This window comes from Aedes aegypti, chromosome 3 (genome assembly GCF_002204515.2).
Source record: "Aedes aegypti strain LVP_AGWG chromosome 3, AaegL5.0 Primary Assembly, whole genome shotgun sequence".
In the NCBI taxonomy this organism is placed as follows: Eukaryota; Metazoa; Arthropoda; class Insecta; order Diptera; family Culicidae; genus Aedes; species Aedes aegypti.
The window spans coordinates 147,250,817-147,263,290 of NC_035109.1; the positions used below are offsets into that span (position 1 = coordinate 147,250,817).

The 12,474-nt window shown below is 34.9% G+C and overlaps 1 protein-coding gene across 2 annotated transcripts in view; it reads right to left on the reverse strand.

The window, feature by feature from the left end:
- Nucleotides 1-12,474, reverse strand: part of LOC5575721 (regulator of gene activity) — a 72,139-nt gene that overhangs the window by 52,623 nt on the left and 7,042 nt on the right. For both annotated transcript variants that reach the window (XM_001655776.2, XM_021854152.1), the window contains exon 2: nt 4,971-5,598. The gene's annotated coding sequence lies outside the window, so the exon portion shown is untranslated. The remainder of the gene's footprint in view (nt 1-4,970; nt 5,599-12,474) is intronic.

Here is a 12,474-nt window from a genome sequence, read left to right on the forward strand (position 1 = left end):
TCGGTCTTCTTTTTCTGTGATTGCTGAGTTTTTTCGTTATTCCACTTTGTGTTTATACCAATTATGCGCATGCTGTTCAAATCCTCACATGAACCTCTCAGCAAAAAATGTTCGAGTTTGCATCACATCGAATCATAAATAGCCGTTTGAGTGAAATTTCATGCCAGCAAACGTAGCAGACATTAGAAATAATCAATCTTCTGCTTAGATTTATCAGCATCTTTGGAGAAAACTGCTCCGCCGACTGAGGTTTTTAATAACAGTTTACTTTGAACACAATACTTTTCACTTTTTCAGCCATAAAAACGGTGGCTGCATTTGACGTTTCGTGAGAGGGGAATCTGGGCTGCATATGACGTTGATATTTTTCCTCTTCGCGAGTCTCTCTCAGGTCACCACCAGCTAGTGACCAATCGATTAAGTTTTCAGTTTAAACGGATGTTTCGTGCTCCAGATTTGTGCCCTTGAAAATTTGAGGTTTGGCTTCGATTCATCTTCACCATAAGCAACATAGGAAAAACAATTCGAAAATATTATTGATTTTTACTTAATTTCTACAAAAAAAACTAGAATGTTTATCAACTGATCTGAAAATGCTTTTAATCATCAAAGTCAGATATTCCCCAGTCTATTCGATCTTAAGGAAAAAATAACCTTTCGTTTAAAATGAAATTAAGATTTATGAACATCAGCGACATACCCAGAATATTTCTCTGTAAGACATTTTGTATTTTTTCGTTATTGACATATTGGAAAAACCTGGGCTGGTAGCGACTTATCGTCTTGAAAATAAGAACTTGAGAGACCTCTTGTTTGAAAAAAAAATAAACAATTACGAACCAAAACGAGGTCTTACTTACATGAATTATGAGTACAAAAAGCAACCTAGCAGGAACCACGACATGAGAGTTAGATTCCTAAGTTGAACAGACATTTTTAAAAGACTATTTATAAGACTTTTTTTGGAATTCCTTGTGACATTGTGGATCACGAACTTTCTAAGTAATTCTTCCAAAAAAATCGTTTTACCTTTAAAAATTCAATCTAGATTTTTTTACAGAAATTACTTTGAAGATTCCATAAAGAATCCTTACAAAGATCGTTTCAGACATTTTTCAATTATGCATCAAATTCTCCAAAAAAATATTCCATTGATTTCCCTATGACTTTCTCCAGCATTCCCGATTTGGAGGGCACCTTCAAGAATTCAAAACTCCTTCAGAAATCCTTCCAATTTATTTATTTAATTACTCAAGGAGGTCTTCAAAGAATTTTTCTAGTAATTCATACAGGAATGTCTCCAGAGAAACGTCAAGAAAATTTTTCAGATTGTTTTGGAGAGAACTATTGAAAATGTGCACGAGGAATTTTGAAAGAAAATCCTAGAGTAACCTCTGTTGAAACTTATGTGAGTTTTAAGTATGCCTTGATGAATTTCTACAAGGATCTTTGAAAGGACTCCTATATATTTGATAAAATTATTCTTAGAATGTTCTTGATAAATTTCTCGGAGTAGGGTCAGTGTTCCCTTAGTGGACAGTCCCCTATAGTCGCACTAGTGACTTTTAACTGCCGTTTTGCTATAAATCTTTTCAAAACATTTTTTGACATGAAGGTCAGGACCTATTTATCTAAGTACCATTGATTTACATCTTGATTTTACTCAAAAAATGATCGAAAAAAATATTTTTGCTTAAAATTTGAGCTTCCTTGCGCCTATAGTAAACCTATTGTTCCTATAGTAGCACTACTGAGAGAAACTATTTTTTATTATACGAAATAATTGATGAATTAATAACTTTTTTTACATCAAACGAAAGCTTAAGATCCACACTTTGTAGGAAAAATATAAAAGTTTTGTAAAAATACGGTTTTGATAAGTATTTTGCCGACGCCGTGATGCTAGTGCGACTATAGGAACAGAAATTAGAAATAGTGCTACTATAGGCACATATATTCCTATAGTGGCACACGCGATAATAAATACAAACATTTGAGTTTTCGTAGGTTTTATATTTTTCCCACAAAACCAAGATAAAAAGCTATCAGATGATGTAAAAATAATGACGCTAGCATTATTTTTCGATTTTATACGAATTTTTGTTCTTAGCTATGCGGCTATTGGTACATCGACCCTAATGTCCTACAAGAAGTTTTGAAAAATTCGGACTGAATCCATAAAAAAAAACAATCTATGAATGATCAGAGCAATACCTGTAATAATTGCTGTAGTATTAACTGGTGTGGAATCTTAAATAAAGTTTCGAATAATCCATAGAGATTTGGAAATTTTAATTATTTTTTTAGCGAAATCTTTGAACCGCAGCAAAAATATGTTGATGAAATGCTGATGAAATGCAGTGAGAAAGTTCTGGGAGAACTTAATGAGGAATCCCAGGTCAAATTTATCGAGGAATATTTGGAAAAGATTATAATAGATTTCATCGAACGATGCCTGAATGATTTTTGGAGCGATCCTGGGAAAATCTGTGTGAAAATTACTGCAGTTTGTTTTTAACTCTGGAAGAAACGTTTGTGGAAGCGTTGGATTGCGCTAGGATTTGCTGAACCAAGTTCTGAAGAAATTCTTCGGAACATCCATTGAAAAATCGCTGGTAGTATTCCAGAAGAATTTGGAAGAAAATTTAGAATGTTTACACTTATGTTTCATATGCTCATGAACGACACCCAACTGGAACTTTACTTGCCTTTACCAATTTGGAAATCTTAAGGTGAAGCGGCGTGTAACTCAAAGAATCATTAGAATCATCATTGATGTAACAGTAGAAGTGTCGCCTTTCCATGTATATTTTCAAAACAAACAAACAAAAAATATAACATTTGTGTTAAGCATATTTTTATGTAAACACATGGGAAATTTAGTAGATTGACGAGAATTGGAAATAAAAATCAACTGTTCAATCGTACATATCAAAAGAAAACATTACAATTTAATGAGGGGCAACGAAATTTCTCTGTTTTTTATTGGATTTATCGCATATTTTTGTTATGCATCGGTACGGTTTATGTTTGCAAAGGATGACGGTGTTGCCAGGTGATTGGTGACAGATTTTTCTAGCAATTGTTATATGCTTGTTTTCGGAACATTTGCTGCATATTATAAAAACTTATCATTTTGCAAATAGTTTTCCATCATAAGATCACTGATTTAATAAAATTTTAATGATTTTTGTGATCAATCCACATTAAATGCTATGATTTTACAGATAGCAACTCTGACATCACTGCGCTCAACGATCGCGATGATTGTGCACACACGATAGACGCGTCCCGACGCATCCCGACGCATCGCACTGTGGAGCTTTTCAATTATTTTGGGTGGTCCAAAATTGATAAACACTTGGTATGATTTTATGCTTCGTAGAGATGGTTTCTGTAATTTGAGAGAATTGAAAAACAAACAACGTATAAGTTTAAAGTTTCTATGCTTTGCCCAACCTTTCCGCACTTAAAATTAATACAACAGAAAAAAAGTTGGATATTTTAGACTATAAACACAGGCATGTCTCAGTGTGCGGTGGCGGCGTCGATTCGCAACAAGTGAAAACCATCGCCATAATAGTTTTGAGTGATGCGGTTGATAAAACTTTATAAATATTGAAATCCCGGTGGAAATGTGTTCCTTTAAGGAAAGTGAATAAAAGATTTGTTTAGTGGAAGTGTAGTGAACGCAATATGGGATCCAAAACACAAATGCTTGCCGCTGAATTACAATCGAAAAGGTAAGCACCTTCTATTTACAAGTGTAGTTGTGTGAGGCAATGACATCGGAGATTTTTTTTGAGAATATAAATCTCATGTATATTGTCGCTAAATTGATAATGCTGTATCTGAAAGTGTTGATTAAATATTGAAATACCACCTGAAGCATTTTTCTTCGCATAAATTATCCATTAAATCAGGTGATAAGCAGTTATATTTCATCGATGTTGCAAATACCAATACTATCATAACAATATGTTAATGATTTTGGAAGAAGCCATTTTGTGATGACGCACCAAAAGGCCTTAAGGTCTGTTCCTTGTCTAAACATGTTTATCTATCTATCTATATAAATAAAAATGGAATGGTGTTTATATGTCACGATATGGCTTACGAACGGGGCAACGGATTTGAATGATTATTTCTCCATTTTGTTCGTCAAGGGTTCCGACGTGTTTGTGTGTATAAAAGTTCAAGGATATTCACCGGGAAAGTCGAAAAAAACGAGAATAAACGGAACTGTCATTTTATATGGGACGATTCATTGCGGGTTTCAACAGCCTACTTGATGGCAAGACGAAGTTTGCCGGAACCACTAGTGCTGAATAATTAAAAAAAACGTTAAAAGAATCAAATATGTCAACTAGCGTTTTGATAGCGGTGCAGCCGAATTTTTTTTGATTGGATACTACCATGTACTACTGCTTCAAAACAATTTCCCTACGTGTAGCCGAAATTTCCTGAGAATTCCAGGTTTTTTCTAGGTTGAATAAAATTCCCTGATAATTCCAGGTTTTCCAGGTTTTTTCAGGTAGTAGACACCCTGGAATTGAAATATATTTGGTCATATAATAGATACTACGGTTTTGTCCATGACAGACAAATTATAATACTATGTAGTTTTACAGAACAACTTGGAATCTGTATTTGGTTGTCTAGAAGAAAATTAGAAATTGTAATACAAACACTTGTTTTACAGATTCCGATGAAATCTCAACAGCTGTACAGTTCGGTAATGTAAATTGACAAAGGACGGTAATGGTCGACAGTAAAACTTCATTGGAATCTGTATTTGTTTTAAAGAATAACGGTATTTTATTTCACCGCACTGTTAATCTTTTGAGATTACGGTAAAGTTCCCCAGAAACCGTAAAATGAGCTTAGTGTGCAGCAACTTTTGTACATCCGTTCGTTACAGTTCATTTTGCTTCCTAGTAGAAAAAAAATACAATAAAACGTCCACTCACCTAACTTAATGGGAAATGATTCATAAAAACTGTATCCTTAGGATCCTCTATAATAGACGAAAAGCCAACCAACTCAAACCGGACAACCACGGTTCGTTGGTGATTTGCTCGCAGCGATGACTTGGTGGCGTTGATTGGCGCTTGATGGCGGTGGCGATCGGCTGTGTTTATTGTTGAAGTGGATCGATCCAAAGCGCGTCCGTTTCTGCAACAACTGATTTCCTCCCTCTCTCACTCGATCTTTCTATGCCTGGTTGAACAAATTCGATATCACGACCAAACAATCATAATCCGGACACTCGTCTTCCTTCTTCTTCTTGGACTTCCCTCACACGGGCCCACACTCTTGCTTTTCTTTGTTTTCGCAAACGCTTTTCTTCCACTGGCTCACTCAAACTCTTCAAGATTGATCAGAAGATCACACAATTTTTTCTTAACTGCCTTTTTTTCTTTCGCTGCTTACTTGCTGATCAAATTTTCAGGTTTAACTTCGTGTTGGTGATGGCCGCTCACTTGTGCACTACTTTCTTCGGGTTACTTCCAGCTTCTCTTATTTCTATCTCTTCTTGCCTTCGCCGCTGTGGCTTCAACTTCTCGGAAACACACCACCGAAAAAAAGCACGGAGACCTGAATGAACGGAAAGCACGCAAGAAATGAAAATTATGTACGAAAGAAATGCAACCCGGTCGCGACAACACCGACTAACGAAAGCCCCAAACCCCAGCTGCAGTTCTACGAGCTTGGTTACTTCTAAATTCACTGAATTGAATGTGGCTTGAGCTTGATGTGGCAAAGCAGCAGAGTTCCGCGCACTGGAAGGAATCGGTTAGGAGCAGCAGCAGCAACAGCAGGTTCTACTTTAGAACATTTTGAATGATGGAATGCACTGTTGGTTCCAATATGCTGTCACAGCGTGGATTGTGTGGCTTGGTTAATAAAAAATGACGATTAGGCTAAAACTGCTTAAACAATAGCTAACAACGGGAATTCTGCAAGCTGTTCAAGTTCTGCGTTTTACGGTGAACAGTGTATCCGTTTCCCACGTTTAGAAGTGTAAAAATTTCAACGCTACAGACAGATTTTGGCAGAAACCTTGATTTACAAAAGATCTAACACACTTTACCCAAGGATAATGTGACCCTTGCTATTGTATCGTACTGAAAATTGTCCATAATTTCTTTAAAAGTTATTGAATTGTTTCTCGTATTCGCTAAATTGGTGATGCTTTTCGAAAAATCGTTTTTGAAACTTACATACTGAGAGATCTTTGACAAACTTCATCCAAGTTATCAGAATTAAATCGGAAAAGATGTTTTCAAACATTACTGCAGTGATTCCTCTAAGCTTTATTTAAGGAATTCTTCTTTCTTTAATAATAAAATCCTAGGAGTTTTCTAATTATAACCCCAGGAATTACCCTAAAGACTCCTGCTGGGATCCTTTATAAGATTACTTCTTTGTAATTGTAAAAATAATCTCTTATGGAACTTTGTGAAAATGTCTGATGATCTCTGAAGAAACTTCTGGGCCCTTGAGAAAGTCCTGGAGGATTATATTGATCAATTGCTGGAATACTTACACAGCGTAACAAAACTGACATTTTTGCGTGTCTCAAGGATCAAATTATGTGTCTCGAGTAGATTTGGGGTTGCTGAATCTCATACCATTCTCAGAAAAGATCCAGCACGTCACAATTTTTAGCTACAGGTCGCCAAAGTTGTATAAAAAACCGGTTTTATTGACGTTTACATAAAATTTAAAGTACAATTTATTTACCTTTTGTGTAATCTAATCCACCAAACATGCAAAATAGTATTTATGCTTTCATTTCACATATAATTTGATTTGAATTGCACGATTAAATTTTGATTAAACCGATTTTTTTCAACATGCTTGCAGTCTCCATAGAAAGTTCGTCGTTTCTTTTATATGGCAAAATACAATTATTTTTAAATCATCAAAAAATATCGCATCGAATGTATAATAAACTTTGATGATAAGCATTGTTGTACACATAAATTTTGAATTCTGTGGCAATTTTTTTTTTTTTTTTTTGGATGGTATTCAGTTGGAGCTGCCTGACAGCTTAACTTGTCAAGGCTGAACCCTCGGTCTGGCTTTTGCCAAGTTTCCCCTCTACCAGGACCAATACTCAGACGGACTAGGCAATGGCGCCCACATGAACACTGCTTTTTTATTTATATTGTGACGTGGTAGTTTTTGAAAAGTACCCATATTCCCTTGCTTCTGAGAAAAGGAAGCATTATGAAAATCAGCAGCTCCATTAGAATTTGTTTGAAATAGTAGTGCATTACTAATACTGTCTAGTCGAAATGGTTTTGAATAATTTGTCATTCAAGTGCTATTCTGATTACTATTGTCTTTTACGTAAGATTAGAGTCTTAAATGTCAAGTGTCGTCAAGTCTTAACAAAATTAGGCTGTTTAGTAGTAGTTCTAGTTAATTTCATTTTTTGTTGTTAAAAGTATTTATTGGTCATTACGTTCATATATCCTTAAAGAAAAAAGTCGCTTTCCTTGTCTGTTCAACAAATTTTCGAAACTAGCAAGTGTACCCTAATAATCGATCTCAGCGTCTTACTTTCCATAGTCATTTTTATAGTGAATATTGAAGAGTAAAGTTACCTTAGGCTTCTATTACAGTCTCCTACAAGATTCACTTTTCGGTGGCAAATGCAATGCTTCACAACGCCTACTTTCTACTTGTAAATTTTGCGAAAATGAAGCTGGAATTAGATTATTTATACCAATGTTACAAAAGAGGTATTTCTTATTATGGCAATGTAAAAACCATATAAAAATAAGATTGTCGCCACTCATTTCTACTCAGTGAATCTACTAGTCATTTTCCTAAGAGTTCCTAAGTATTCCCTACGTCGTATATGATAACGATGTATCTAGCTAGCTAATAGTAAGAGTGGCTACGGATCATTCTGGTTAGCAAAAGGCAAACTGAACGTCACCAATAGTATTAATGTCCACTTCGAATAGATTAATTATTTGAAATGGGCATCAATTCTATCAATGACGCAGAATGTCCGTTGGATCACATCCGAGATATTATTGCGTCTATGCCATATGAATTATGACGCGGCTTTAAGCAAAAAATGCCAAAATGTGATACCACCACTACAGGTTACGCCTTTGGTTTCCATCATATGGGCTAATGGATTATGCCCTCCCATCGCGGCAAGGTCGCATAACCAAGGGGAGGGAAATTTTGAATTCTGTGGCAAATTAAGCAAATAAATTACCGTACAAGCTGGCAAACTTGCATGCAAGTTGGCTGAAATAGTCAATTTTCGCATTTTCAACATCCAATATCTTAAAAACTAGACGTGCTATGATGTTTCTGAAAACGGCCATGATTTCAGCAGCCCTTAATTAAGTGAATAGCGGTATTTTGGTGCTGGAGACAAAAACGTGTTCTGCAGTGTTATTGATCTGTCATGATATCCGTTGCGATAAACGGCAATACGTCGGGGATCTTTTCGAATTGGAAATTTTTTCAACTTCCCAGGACACAGTATCTTCGTACCTGCCACACGATATACACATGCAAATATGATTAATTTGCCCCATTAGTTATTAACTGTGGAAATACTCATAACACTAAGCTGAGAAGCAGGCTCTTGGTATCTCAGTTGGGACGTAACGCCAGAAAGAAAAATCACCAAACGATATTTTGGATAATAATTTACAGATACCCCTGAAAGATCTCAAGCAGAATCTGAAGAAATGTGCGTAGAAATTGGATAATTGAGAATTAATAGCATTGAAGCATTCAAAGCTGCGAACCATAAATGACCTTTTTATAGAATCCACAAAAAAAAAATAACTTCAGAAATTAATCGAGAAACTTTAGTTGTATACCCAGGATGATATGTTGGAGAACCTTCATGATCAAACCCTGGAAGCACTGGAAGATCTCCTGGAGTAAAAAAACAAGTCGGAAGGCGACGTTATGGAATTAATTTGAAGAATTACTAAAAATGTAAATGAGATATTTTATAGAAATTACAAAAAGATGTCTAGAGGTTCTTCCTGGAAGAATTCCTGGAGTTCCTGAAAGTTTCCTTGCCGCAAAATCTGAAGAAATCGTCCGAAAAACTCCTTTGCAAATACGGTAGCTTTGATGATGTTCTGTGCTATTTTGTGCTAATAATATATAGTGACCCAGTGTTTGATCTCCAGAATTTTAGGATGCATAGGGTTGTCCATTAATTACGTTGCAGTTTTGAGCATTTCAACCCCCTTTTTGTTTGAAAATTACACATAAATTGCAATTCTCAATGAAATTCTGCAATAATCACTTGAAGAATCTTGTAGACGCTTGGAAATGTGTGAATTTAGAGGAACAATTGCTATGAACTTTAGAATGATCTAACGGAAACTGCATGCAAAAAAATTGGATGGGACTGCAAAAGTAATTCCTGGATGGAATGCTAGATAAATCACTGTATGAATTTTTTACGATTTTCTGCAGGAATTTCATTAGAAAATAACTCAGGTATATGCTCTAAATTTCTTTGAGACTTGAAAATTCCTTCAAGAGTTGATTTAGCGAAGAAATTCCTTTAATAATTTCGTTCTAGATGCTTTTGAAAATTCAAGCTGGAATTTGTTAAGGCGCCATCCACATATTTTGTAACGCTTGGAGGGCAGAGAATCAAGCGTTACGACTCTACAAAATTAAAAAAAAAACATACACAAAGTGTTAGGCAGGGTTAGGGGGTCAACTTCAGCGTTATGTAATAAATGGATGCTGCCTAAGGCAAACCACAGAAATTACTTTTCTGATATTTTCAGGAATTCCTCTAAAGATTTTTTCAGAAATTATTCCAGTTCTAACTTCTCCAGAAATTTATCCAGTGATTTTTCCATAGATTTTCTTAAGACTTTCTCCAAGATTACCGTTCCGAAGATTCCTTCAGGATCTCGTCCCAAAAAACAATTTTCAACCAAATTTTCCAAGCATTCTTCTAAGAACGTCTCCAGGGAAATGTCAAATATATTCTTTCAGAAATTATTCAATAAATCTTTGACAAACAAAAACATGAGATATTTTCAAAGAATATTATTAAGAAACCTCTGGCAAAACTTGTTCTAAAGTAAATTTTACAAATATCTCTGGAAGAACTCTTGAACTTTTGAAGAGAGCATGCATGAGCATGATTGACCGCCCGCAGTTGCTACTACGTTATTGCAAGAATTCTTAAAAGAATCCATATGAAAATGCCTGGAAGAATGATTGGAAAAATCAGCAACGGATTTGGAACAATTGCCTGGGAGAATAACTGAACAATAACATTAAACTAGTTTATACCAACACATTAGAATAAACCTTTGTAAATGTTTTGAGAAAAACTGCTGAAAGATTTTTGTAGGATCCTTCATGTAAAAACTGGAGAAATTTATGGAAAAAATATATGGATGAAATCCTGCGAAAGTCTTAGGAAAAAAAATTATAGTGATTCCTGTGAAAATTACTGGAAGTAGTAGCGTTGGATCGCTAAAAAATTCCCTGGAGCGAATTCTGGAGATTTTTTTAAGGCACCCCTTAAAACATCGCTGTAAAAATTTCTTATAGAATTGGTTGACAAATCTCTATAACATTTTTGGAGGGATCCCTGGAGGAGTTCCTGAAACTATTCCAGAAGAAATCTCTGGAAAAATCTTCACAAAAATACGTTAAGGTTTCCCTCAACGAGTAGGAGAAGAAACTGTGGAATAGTAACAGTGTCAGAAGATTCCCCTGCTGCCTCTAGAATTATGTACCAAAATTAACTGCAAGCAGGATAAGGAAAGAAGTGACCAGTTCTTTTGAATGTCAAAATTTTGAAAACATGTAAATGCCTATAGCACCCTCGCATGCAAAATATTGCATTAGCAAGTATTGGCAACCGATAGTGATTCGGAACAGGTCACCGGGAAAAATATGTTGATGACTTTTTCCACTAGGAAAGATGATATTAGCAATATTAAAATGTCAAAGTCACGTTATATTCATGCCATTTAACAGCCCTAGTGACTTTAGAGACCATCCATTAAATATAGGGACTTTTTAGAGTCTTGCATTAAAATAGTGACCCAGCCTCTACAAAGAGACCTGTCACCAGCCGTGAAATGGCGATTTCCACAGTAATATTGGAAGATTTTTGTCGGAAAGCTTAAATATAAAGATAAATTTTAAGAGAATTTCAGATTAAATTTGTGTAAAAACCTAGCATAAATAAAAAAAATAAAGAATATCGATGAATTTTTTACGCAATCTCATGGACTAAGGAAAGATTGCTTGACAATATTCTAGTTTAAATCTTAAATGTTGTTATGGTAATATTCTACTTAGAGAAACTTTTGACCAAATTTAGTGGTTTAGAGATATCTATTTCTCGCATAACGTGTGATCTTGACCTAAAAGCCATTGATAACCGAGTGTGTAAATTCTTCTGCACACTTGGTTACCAATCGCTTTTAGGGCGAGATCACAAGTTATACGAGATTCGTTTATTCTGATTCACATAAAATTGCGCAGAAATTGTACTGAGAATCCATTTCTTTGCCTCTCTGGAAATAGAATACCACTAACAATAATCGTTTATGTTTCGGGAGCAAATCTAAGTTATTGTTATCAGATAGCAAAAATGATGGCTTAAGTGGCAATTTCTCTGGAAAAAGTGACCTTTTGTGAGAAATAACAACGGGTGACCAAGTCGAAAATGGTAGCCAAAATAACTGCTATTGATGAATTATATTAAAAAAAACAGGGCTGGTAGTAACCGAGGGTCTTAAAAACATATCTGATAAAAAAAGACCAGACAGGAACCAAAAAGATACCAAAAAGTAACCAAGAAAACAAAAAAGTAATCTAACAGACACCAAGAGATAAAAGTTTTCAATAGCTTTTTCGAAAAATCCATCCAGACATTTCTCTAATGATATTTCTAACAGGTTTTTGGGAATTCCTCGTGACCAATATCACTGCTTATGTTACTGTTTTTTTTAGAGATTTTCGCCAAGAATTTCATCATCATTTGATTCAGGTACTTTTCCAAAGTTTCCTTCAGATAACTTGGAAAACTTCTTCATATAGTTTTTTTTTTACAAACTTACTAACGAATTTTGTTGAACATTTTTTTTAAATTCGATTTGTAAATATTTGCCATCCCAAAACCTCCAAAAAAATCATTCAAAAATTTTCAAGGAAGTCCTAATTCCTCCAGAGATTTATCCAATGATATTTCAATTTTTTTCCTAGTATTTTCTCCAAAATTTCCAAAATTTCCTTTGATTCTGTTTTCCTCAAGAGTTAAATGTATTTTTTCTTTCAGAAATTACCACCAAATGACAGCGATAACTCCAACGAAGTCCTTGTAATTATAAAAGTCACTCAAGATTTCCTTGAGATTTTATACAGAAATTTCTTTAGGAATATGCACCTTCAGAAATTACCCCAGAGATCCATATATTCTTCAACGTATGT